Here is an 11,971-nt window from a genome sequence, read left to right on the forward strand (position 1 = left end):
GTTTTCAGAGGGGAAACCAGGAAAGGGGGTAACATTTGAAATGTAAATAAAGAAAATATATGATAAAAAAAGAAAAAAGAAAAACATGGAAAACTACACTAAAAAAAATTAAAAAAAAAAAGAAAAAGAAATCTCTCATACATCTTTTTAGGTTTGTCACTGAGACTTTAAATGACTTTCACTTATTTGGGGGATTTCTGTTTACATACTTTGTTTAGTTGAGTATTTTTAAACATTTATTTAGTGTGTGTGTGTGTGTGTGTGTGTGTGAGAGAGAGAGAGAGAGAGAGAGGGAGGGAGGGAGAGAGAGAGAGAGAGAGAGAGAGAAAGAGAGAGAGAGAGGGAGGGAGGGAGAGAGAGAGAGAGAGAGAGAGAGAGAGAAAGAGAGAGAGAGAGGGAGGGAGGGAGAGAGAGAGAGAGAGAGAGAGAGAGAGAGAGAGGATAGGCCATGGTATGCATGCATGTGGAGGTGAGAAGACAACTTAATCAGGTCAAGTCAATCCTGTCTTCCACCATGTGGGTCCCAGGCATTGAACTCAGATCATCAAGCTTGGCTTGGCTGCAAGCATGTTTAACTACAAAGCCATCTCTATGCCCTTTTTATTTGATTTTTAGGGACAGTGTTTCACTTTGTAGACCATCTTAGAACTTTGTATCTACTTAGCACATCTGCTTCAAACTCATTATCCACTACTGTTTCAACCACAAGATCTCCAAATACAGGTATGTATCTATCCATGCCTATCTATAAATTTATTTTTAAATGTTAATTTTCAGTTGTGTATTCTATAAACTTGCTGTATTCACTGGCTATATATAAGAAAGTTTTTTTTTTTAATTTGTATGGAATCATGTCTGTGAATAAAGACATTCACATGGTTTTCAATATGTATTCATGATTTACCAACATTGTATTTTATATCCTTTTTCTTCATAGACATTTAAAATGTTTGTCATAAGTAGTTTAGTGTCTTCCTCTGCCAAGTCTAACACTAAGGCACTTTGTTACTCCCTTTCCATGGACAACATGTGAAATTTACTCATTTCTTCACATAACAGTTTTTCTGCCTTGGAAAAGAACATTTCAGGAACTGTGGCTTTTCCTTGGAAGAATGCTGCATTGGGTTTAGAAAAAAAGTTACATAACAAACAGATGACTTTAGACCTGGGCAGGCTTAATCTTGTTCTGTCAGGGCAGCTCTGTGATTTGGTTTGGATGCTCTTCTGTTCCATGTAGGCCTGACTCAATGGAAAGCCAATGGTATTAGTATCCTCAGAACTTGGTTAGATTTCAAACTCTCAAATCTCTGACTCTGTTTTTTTTTCAATTGCTCCTATTACTATAGTGTTTTCGTATCCAGAGTTTTCTCAAGTTGGTAAATTTCATCTGTGTTTTGAATTCAGTAACAATAAATATATTGATAGCACATAAGGAAATGTACAGCTACAAAACCCTGGAAATGCCCTTGTCTTGGCATTTGCGCTGAAGGGTCACCTTACATTGGAAGCATCTCTTTCTCTGGAGAGGAGATGTGTTTGAGTCCTTTTTCCCTTGTCCCTGGATTCTCTTTTTCCCTTTCGTTCTTTCTTGAAAACAGACCATTTGCTTCCCCTTTTAACTCATCATTTCCTTGTAGTGATTTTGACCCTACCAATATTATGTCTTCAAAATTCTATGCCAAAGTCTCAAATGTATCAGCTATATTTTCAGCCTTTTATGTTATTTTAGGTGATAAGTTTACCTTACCAAAATCTTTCATCATTTCTTAGTCTATACTTTGATTTTCTCTGCTTCTTGTAACATCGGAGTTCATGAAACAGACATTGTGTAATTGCTATCCATTTTAATAGTGTAGTAGTAATAATAGTGTCTTTCTTCTAGCTACTAATTTTATTAGTTAGCTTTTACTGTGGTGTCTCAGAGTATCAGATCATTAAACCTCTGGGAAATGTAACAGCTACTTGTTCCTTGCGCTCCTATAGGCTGTTGGGATCTTGAGCTTGGCTTGCAGTATCATCTCTTCACTTCATGAACTGAGTCTGAGCAGTAGCCATGATTTGAAAAGTTTCTGATGAAGGAAGCCTGGAAGAAGAGAAAGATACTTTTTAAAATGTCTGCCTTGGCATAGTGCAGGTAAAACGTTCTCACTTCAGTCAAATCTGCATGACCATAAGGAAAACGTAATAGGTAAAGGGAACAAAGGGTAACCATCAGATAGGATGGAAGAGAATGACTGTGAACCAAGAAAACAAATAAACAAACAAAAATAATTCTCTGTAGCAAATAATTAAAACACAACTGTGCCCCTTCCTTCTAGTTGTAAGCAAAGCAGCAGCTGCAACTGATACCTGAACATTCAGGCTAGTGGAGAATCAGAGAGAGAATTGCAATGCAAGGTAAAGTGTGAGTAAGGATTCTCAACTGAGATTTATGTCATTAGAACCAACCTGGAGGAAGTAGTAAGTGATGAGACCCTGATGTCCTGCAGAGTTGGGCAGGAAAATTCTTTCTAGCATCTCTCTGGGAGCACAAGGGAATACAAGAAAAGATTCTGTGTTTGACCAGGATCTGAATATTATGTTGATTGTTGTGCATATATCACATAAACAGATAAGGTAAGGGTCTTAGGGTTACTACTGCTGGGTTGAAACACTATGAGTAAAGGCAACTTGGGAAGGAAAGGGTCTGTTTCCCTCACAGTTCCATATAACAGTTCATCATCTTTAAAAGCAGTGAGTGAGGGCAGGAAGGTATGCAGGGCAGGAACCTGGAGTCAGCAGCTGATGCAGAGGCCATGAAGGCGTGTTTCTCCTTTAGAATTGCTCAGCCTGCTTTCTTATAGAATCCAAGACCAGCAACCTAGGGATAGCACCATCCACAATGGGCTGATCCCTTCTCCATTGATCATTAATTAAGAAAATGCCTTATCAGGGCTCAGCAGTCAAAAGCAGACTGTTCTTCCAGAGGACCTGGGTCTAATTGCCAGCACCCACATGGCAGCTTGCACCTATCTGTAACTCTAATTCCAGAGTTTCTGACACCCTTACACAGAAATATATGCAAACAAAGTACCAATAAATATAAAATAAAAAATATTTTAAAATGTTAAAAAAAAAGAAAGAAAATGTCTTACAGCAAGATCTCATGGAGATACCTTCCAAATCTCCCAATAGAAACTCCCTCCTCTCTGAAAATTCTAGCTTGTGTCAAGCTGACATAGGACCAACTGGAACATTTAGTATGTTTCTTTCTTTTTACATATTAGGAAATGCAGACAATTCAAATGCAAGTTTTCTCAAACTCCTAAAGCTAGAGAAGCAGTGAGAGCAACAGCGTCTGCAAGGAGAGTCTGGCCAACACCCAACCCAAAGTGCATTTAGTAGAATTTTAACATTTGTCCAGGAAAGAAGATTGAAAAAAGATCAGTGAGTTTCACTAAGAGATGAGATTCTAATGCAGGATTTTAATTTTCTGAGAAGACATACAGGACATGAATGATAAGGGTGAATATATTAATTCACTTTATATGAATTTAGTCTGATGTCACTGTAGAATCTTCACACCCTCTCATGCATAACTTCTTTAGCAAAAACCTCTACTTAATCATTTGTTTTCTAGATGTGTCTTTCCATTTTAACTTTGATCACCCTGGGAACTGGATCCAGAGTCTTATACATGGTAGGCGATTAGTTACCTTTAAGGAGAACTCTTCCAATCCTTTGAGTGTTCTTCTTCATTGGAAACATGAATTCATTTTGTTTGGTGTTCCTGTAGCATTAATCTCTTTGCCTTTAACAGCTCCTACACACTACATTATATTTTTACATATTACTTAAAGAAAAGAATTTTAACAGTTTCCCGGAGTCTACAAAGACTTATAGACTTTCTAGAGCATCTAGCAGTATGAGGAGCTGATTAAATACTGAATAAATGCACATATAATTTCTGAGTCTATATTTTGTATTTGAAGAGTGATCATTGAAAGGTCAATGTAACTTAAAATATATCTTGGCAAAACTTGGATTTTTACCTATATGCTAATAGCTCTCCTGAAGTTTCATCTTTACTTGCTCACTCACTTCTGCTTCCTCTATTCCTGATACTTCCCTTTTCCCTATTGTTCTCCCCCCTCCCATCCCTAACTCTTCCTGTTTCTCATTACTGTTTGTCTCTGCTCAGTGTCATATGCAGACAAGCTGCTCATGGCCACAGGAGGATGACCACTTGTCATATGATTTGAAATTTTCAAGCTTAGTAACCTGAGCACAAAGGAAAGTTGTTTCTTCTAGCATTATGAATGCACCGATGTGCCTGAGTGTAACTTTTCATGGCCAATATTATAATAGAAAAAGTCAGGAAGACAGATCTTAAGTATCTAGATTTTTACCTGTTACCTTCTAGGGGGTTATTTAGGTTTTTCCTTGCAATTGTATAACTAACAATTACTAATGTTTCAGCTAGAATCTCCAAATCTTCTGCTTGGGTTCTAGATTGTTGCCAGCAGTCCTCAAGGCTATGATCATCATTTCTTGTCAGCATAAGGTACTTTTCCTAGTCTCGTCACCTTTGATTTAAAGCCTTAAGATTTATTCTCCTTGCAGTAAATTAGGTCATGCCACTATATCTGAACTGTTTCTGAACTGGTTACAATTCGGGCTAACAGGTTTAGATCTATAACATGTGTGCTACTCACAGAAAGGGGGTGGAGTCAAAGTTCCCTGAGAAACAGGAAGCCAGAGGGATAGTAAATGTCCAAAGACCATCTGAGCCAACCTCACCTTTCAGGTTCGTGGTTGTGGTTGTTGTTGTTTGGATGTTGGGTATTTTAGCTTGATATTAAGAAGAGCAACACAAGACTCATTCACACAATGAATTTTGTACTAGTGCTGAACTCTTTACTTGTGGGCAGGGTTATAAAGGAAGATGAAGAGACTACTAAACGACAGATGTGTTTTTCTTCTACAATCTGCCATAGAGAGATGAGGAGATACTACTTAGAAAGAAAAAAATTAATAACAGACAGACAGACAGACACACACACACACACACAGAGAGGTTCTAAAGATAATGCCCAACATGCAAAAACTGAAACTAAGAAAATAATTAATAGATATTTTATGAATATTTGCTTATTTGTGTTAATAAAAATACAAGTCCACATGAGATTCATTTTTTACTTCTTTATTTCAAATTAGTTCAACATAACGTGGAGATAAGTAGTTTGGTGTTTTGAAGGGTGGGCCATTGAGATTTCTGGAAGGATGGGATGAATGTGAAAGCAAAAACGACTGAAGGATGGCTTCGGTGTAATGGGCTTGAGCATCTAACAGCAAATTAAACAAGGAAAATCGGAGGGCACAGCAAGTTGGAGTAGATTCATGGAGACTATGAATTAAAGGTGGAACACAGTGGTAGTTTGAGTTTACATCACAGATAGTTTAACATTGGGTGTTAAGATGTATATCTGAAATTGTAATATTCCAGAGTCAGAGGCAGGAAGACCAGGAGTAGGGTTAGCCTGTCCTACATAATAAGTTCACAGTTAACCTGGGCTACAAAGCTAGCCTCCATCTTAAACAACAACAAAAATTAGATCAAGTAATTTCCTCCTAAAGTTATTTTGAATATATCTGTTGGATTCCAGAAAACAATATAATTCAAGGCTAACCTTTCCTAACAAGGAGGTTTTTTTTTTTTTTTTAAATTTGGTTTACTGTAGTTTGAATACTATATTAAAAATTTTGAAATTGTTACATTGAAAAAATGTGTCCATAAATATATAGTAACTTGTAGTTGCACTATCACCATATATCAACACTATGTTAATTGTAGGCTAATCTGTACAACACACCATAAGATGGTATTTTTATTTGCCTTGCAGTTCAGACAACTAAAATGGAAATCTTAAAAAGGCCTTAGAAGAGCCAACGGGATGGCTCAGCAGTCAAAGCACTTGCTCAGTGTGCTCAGACTCAGTGCTCAGTGCTTGCAGAGGACTCAGTTTCAGTTCCCAACACCCACACGACAGCTCATAACTACTTGTAACTCTACTTCTAAAGGAGGGATCTAATGGTCTCCTCTGTCTACTGTCAGTACCACATACACAGAACATGCAGACATATGCAGACATTCAAACATACACACAAAAGAAAGTCAAATATTTTTAAAGACCTGAGAATACATAGTGCTTAATAAAGCTAGTGAGATCAATGGCACTCCATAGCCCATACTTAAAATCATTAAAATACTTTATATGAATTCATATCCTTTCTATCACTGTCTGGCTGTCTGTCTGTCTGGCTGTCTGTCTAGAATAGCATTTTGTTAGTTCAGACTGGCACTAGGCACCCTGAGCACACTGGTTTTACGTTTTCTCATTCTCTTTCCTCATCCTCCTGTGTGCTGGGATTACAGGTATGTATCACGATACCTGGATTCATTTTTATTCACTATTTTCAAAAGATTTTATTATTAAGAATTGATCCCATGGATTTTTCCATGCTAGGCAAATGCTTTACCACTGAGCTCATATACTCAGCCCATTTAAAAATACTTTGAAACAGAATCATGCTAAATTGCCCAAGATAACATCGAATTTATGACTCTCTTGCCCAAGACTCCTGAGTAGTTTAAGTAATAGTTATTGGGTCATTGTGACCATCTTAGCTTCATTTATTCAATATTATTAAATACTAAAATATTGATATCTATACATATTTCTTGTGAATACAAGCATTAATAATTTTTATCTACCATCAAGTGTTTATGAGCATCCTTTGTTAACTTTCATGCAAAACAGAAGCAAAATATATTCAAATGTCAATTGTACGATATATAATATAATTCATATGACTTGTTACCATTCAACAAGTTTTTTGATGTAAGGAAGCCATGCCACAGTGCCACCAGAATGTTTGTCATTAAAATAAATGCTTATAGAGCCAGTGGCATAGCTCTGGAAGTAGAGTACTTGCTAAATTTTCAGAGGACGTGGGCTCAGTTCCCAGCATCCACATTGGCTCACAACCATCTATTACTATGACAGAACCCCTTTGAAATAGCAGAGTTGAAAAGGACAGGTTAGATCTAGGGTGTTTGATACCATCCTATGATGTCTGCAGGCACCAGGCATGCATATATTATGTATACATACATATAAGCAAAACACTTGCACACATAAAATAAAATCTAAAATTAAAATAATAAATGCTTAAAACATTGCTGAATAAGCTGAAATGTACTTAATTATATATAGTAGATTACTTCTCACTGAAATTGAATATGTGAGTAGTATTTTGAGTGTGCGTGAGGGTACATGTGTGTGGTGCATGTATGGCCTATACAAACATGTGGGTGGGTATATCTATACTCCTGCAGAGGGAGACCATTAACGGATGCCAGTTTTCTAGTCTATTACCTGTTTCCTTGAAGCAGGGACTCTTGCTGAATTTTGAGCTAGGCTAGCAGCTAGCAAGCCCCAGTGGTTTTGTTTCCACTCTTCACATTAAGATTACAGGTGTGCACATAACCATTCTCAGCTATTTAGATAGGTGCTGGGTATTTAAGCACAATACTTCATGCTTATCTAACAAGTTGTCTCACACACTGAGCATCTTTCTAACCTGAGCTGAAAATGAGGATATTTCAACAGGATGAGTCTGATTGTTTATAGGTACTTTGTCTAAATGTTAAAATATTGTTGTAGGCACCATAGTTCTTATGGTTGAAAAACAACAGCGCAAATAAAGAAAAGGAGAATAATTAATAATAATTTTTGTCTTAAAGAGAAGTGTAACTACTGGATTTTTTTTTTTAAGAAAAGGCAACATCTCCTAGCATTCTTCTACACCAGAGTATTCTGTGGCACAAAAAGCATGGATAGATTGTTTATGACTGGTTCTTTAATGTTACACTCCTGTCTTGAGTTTTGATCACTACCAAAAGGCCAGAAACCACCATCTCTATGACCTCAGGCCTTCTGTTTAATTCAATGATATCCCTTTAGTATAGTGTTTTAGACAGATAAAGTTATATTAAAAGGGCTATTACTGGGACTCCTTTGAAATAGCAAAGGTGAAAAGAACAGGTTAGTATTCATTTGGGGAGTTTTACTGCCCTGCCCTGGTGTTAATGTAGTTACATGCTAATTCTCTAAATAGATCTTTGCTATGAAAAATCTTCACATTGTCTATAAATTATATAATTTGCTTTGAAAAATATTCCCTCGTGTCTGTGACATATTATCTAGTAAAAAAAATACAAGAAACTACCTCAGTGAGTGAATATACAAGTACCATGATACCAATATTTCAGGTACCCACAATACTGAGCACAGCTGTGAAGATAGACTCCAAGTGCTTCTCTGTCTTTGACTTACATACATACTCTTCTGTGCCTGCTGGTAATAGAATTGTCATAATCAGGGAGATTATTTGAGTGTTCATCCTTGCTGTCACCTCTTCATAAATAAATTAAGCTTGTTACCTGCCTTTTTTATTTTGAACTGGCTAAATCCAGTCAGGTGAGCCAAAATAGAATAGCTGCTCTCTTCTCTCATATTTTCCCAGTATGTCAGAAAAATTAGCCTATTATACGTTATGAAAGATCATTTTGTAAAAAAAGTGAAAAAGTGATTATATTCTAACCTTACTTCTATGCATTAGTAAGTAGAGAACTAGAAAAGTCTGTAAATGAGATTATTTCTTTTCAGGCTCCAATTAACGTTAATCAAGAAATCCTTGTGTGTTTGGCTCATGCAAAATCCCAGGTGATTACACTTTTGTTCAGATGAGAGAAATCAATCGTGAAACCAAACTCTCTCCTTTTACTTCAAATTACTAAGACATGAGACAACCATGGCTTTTCTTTTCTGTGATCAAGGGGTCATTTCCTACCCCTTTGTTTCTGGTTGATATTAACTGTTCCAGTCAACTATTACCCGACAGTAATCTTCATATATAATACATGTAGATTCTCTTTCTTTCTCTCTCTCCCTTCTGTTTCTTTCAAATTGAATGCATCTGGAAAAGAATTGTTTTTTAATGATGAATTGACATGCATGGGATTTTGGAGACAGTAAGAGTTTTCTTTCTTTTAACCCCCTGCCCTGTGGGGTGTGTGAGTGTGTGTGTGTGTGTGTGTGTGTGTGTGTGTGTGCGTGTGTGTGTGTGTGTGTGTGTGCGTGCGTGCGTGCGTGCGTGCGTGTGCGTGCGTGCGTGCGTGCGTGTGTGTGCGTGTGCGTGTGCGAGTGTGTGTGTGTGTGTGCGTGTGCGTGTGCGAGTGTGTGTGTGTGTGTGTGTGTGTGTGTGTGTGTGTGTGTGCGCGTGCGCGCGTGCGCACACACGTGCGCACATGACACAGAGCACTATGTTTGCTATAGGTTAACTTCAGATGGTAGCCATTACCTTCTACTTATTCGAGACAAAGTTTCTTGTTTGTTTCTGAATATGCCAGGTTAGCTGGGCTGCAGACCAGTTTCTGCCTCCCAGATCACCTTAGGAACATTGGAATTACAGACACAGACTGCCAAGTCTAGTTTAATGTTGGTTCTGAGGAGCTGAACTTGGGTTCTCACACTTGCACAGCAAATACTTTATGTAATGAGCTATCTCTCCTGTCAAATAATTTTTAAAAAAATAAACTTTACTATACTCAAGTTGAAATGATGAAATAAAAGCAAAGTTTCATTTTCTCTCCTTGAAAGAAATTAATTTAGTAATTAAAAAATAGTGCTAATTAGCTGTTTAATAAAGTCCTCTTTGTAAACCAATATTGTTTTTCTTTTCTTTTCTTTCTCCTTGAATTCTCATGTGATGAATTTTTGTTTTATTTTATTTTTTTTCCATTTTTTATTAGGTATTTAGCTCATTTACATTTCCAATGCTATACCAAAAGTCCCCCATACCCACCCACCCCCACTCCCCTACCCACCCACTCCCCCTTTTTGGCCCTGGCATTCCCCTGTACTTTTTAAAGAGAAGGATGGAGAAAGAGGTAAGGATGGAAGGGAGAGAGAGATGCCCATTTAGTGTGCACACAGCTGGCTTATTTTGGAAATGTCAATCTCTTGTTTATTTTCCTATTTCCTATTTCAATTACTAGAAAAGCTGTACATATCTATTCTTAATTAAAAAAAAATAACTTATAATTTTAAAAAATGTGGCAATGCACATCTTGGAAATGTGGTGCGAGAGAAATGTCATTTGCAACACTGTCCTCACTTGATTCCCCTCTGAAGTTTCAGTGACTAAAATGATGATCTACTGCCAGTCTCGACTAAGGCCTGGGCTTTGTACAGAAGATTTATTAGCTTTAGCTCAGCGTAAAGCCATAATTATCCCCGAGAAAACATTTGTCACTATAAATGCTAGTTTTCAGGTGCTGAAACACTTTCCACAACTAGGCTTCAAGTAGAAAAGAGGGTCTCATTTCAAGTCCAGTACAGCAGAGATTCTCAAATATCGTTTAAAGTCCATCATTTTGGTGCACTTTATAGATGCACCAATACTGTGATTCTGGAATGCATCCCTCAGTTTCCATGAGACTGGAGAGGGAATCACAACCATGCATCTTAAAACAAGGGTCTGAGGAGATCGTGTACAAGAAGACCTAGAAAAGCTGCATACTCCTTTCCCATACTCTGGGAATGGAGTGTGCAGCTTCATATATAAAGTTGGCTCCGTGTCTTTAGGTATAACTTGGAGAGAGATATGGCCTCTCTGTCACATTGATTTTCTTCTGTATATTTCCTTACAGCTTTACCTTTCCTTACAGATTTGACTGGGCAAATTATTAACAACAACAACAACAACAACAACAAGATTTCATTCACAAATAATACAGCTTTAAGAAAATAGCATACCTAATATGAAGTATACGCACATAGTATGAGATATGTCTTCTCTTCTCTACAGTTTACAGAAAAGAAAACAATGTACAAATAAAATTCCATGTACATCCAAGATGCTGTGGTAACTGTGTTTTGATCTCTTCATCAAAAAAAAGACAAGACCACAGAGTGGTGGACAGCCAAGATCAGGGGACACAAGCAAGGGTTAACACTTATAAGTTACTGAACAATCAAAGTCCACTCACAAGGAAGATTAAGAAGGTGAAAACACTCTGGAAGTGTCAATTGACAGGTACTCAAATTTGAACAGAGTTTAAAGCACTTGGTGCACTTAGGATAGCCTGAAATGGCTGTGTATTTACCATATTCGTTAACTTGTCAAGATGTGGAGACTTTAGAAACTGCTCACAAATTAATTAGCCCATCGTTTATTCTTATCTGTGTCAAAAATCAGAGGAGTTCAAAAGTCACTCTAATGGTACCCATGCACTTCAATTGATTCCAAATGTTGGGTTATTATAGCATTGGCTTTTTAATACAATAATTTATAGCACACATCCTTTGTAATGCAAATTTGTGAAACTAAATTGTGATCACTAGTTTATAACATATAAATATTTATTTTACTTTATTGTTATTATTTTTTTTGTAATTTGGAGATCAAACCTTGGACTTTGTATGTGTCAGATAAACATTCTACCACTGAGCTATATCCTTGTTCTAGGTTTTAATATTTATGTGATTGGTGTATTCTGGTTTCTACTTGAAATTTAAAAACAAACTAACTTCCCTTAGTTAGATTAAAAACAAATCACCTAATTTACAAGAAGAATGTAAGATTTACAAACATAAGAAGCAGAAGTAGACAAGAAGCTTTCATGGTAGGCACTGTGCATATGATATTATGGATAAAAATGGCTTTACAAAATTCAATTTTGGGGAAAATATTCCTTAAAAAAGAATAAGCAAAATTTTTTTTGCATGAACAAAGAGGGAAATGAAGTGTATTAGGTTTGGAGAACTTGAACTAAGCCATGAGAATACGTGCTTTCACACACACATAAATACACACACACACGCACGCGCACACACAAACACACACACACACATACACACACACA

Source organism: Mus musculus, chromosome 15, assembly GCF_000001635.26.
Source record: "Mus musculus strain C57BL/6J chromosome 15, GRCm38.p6 C57BL/6J".
Taxonomy (NCBI): Eukaryota; Metazoa; Chordata; class Mammalia; order Rodentia; family Muridae; genus Mus; species Mus musculus.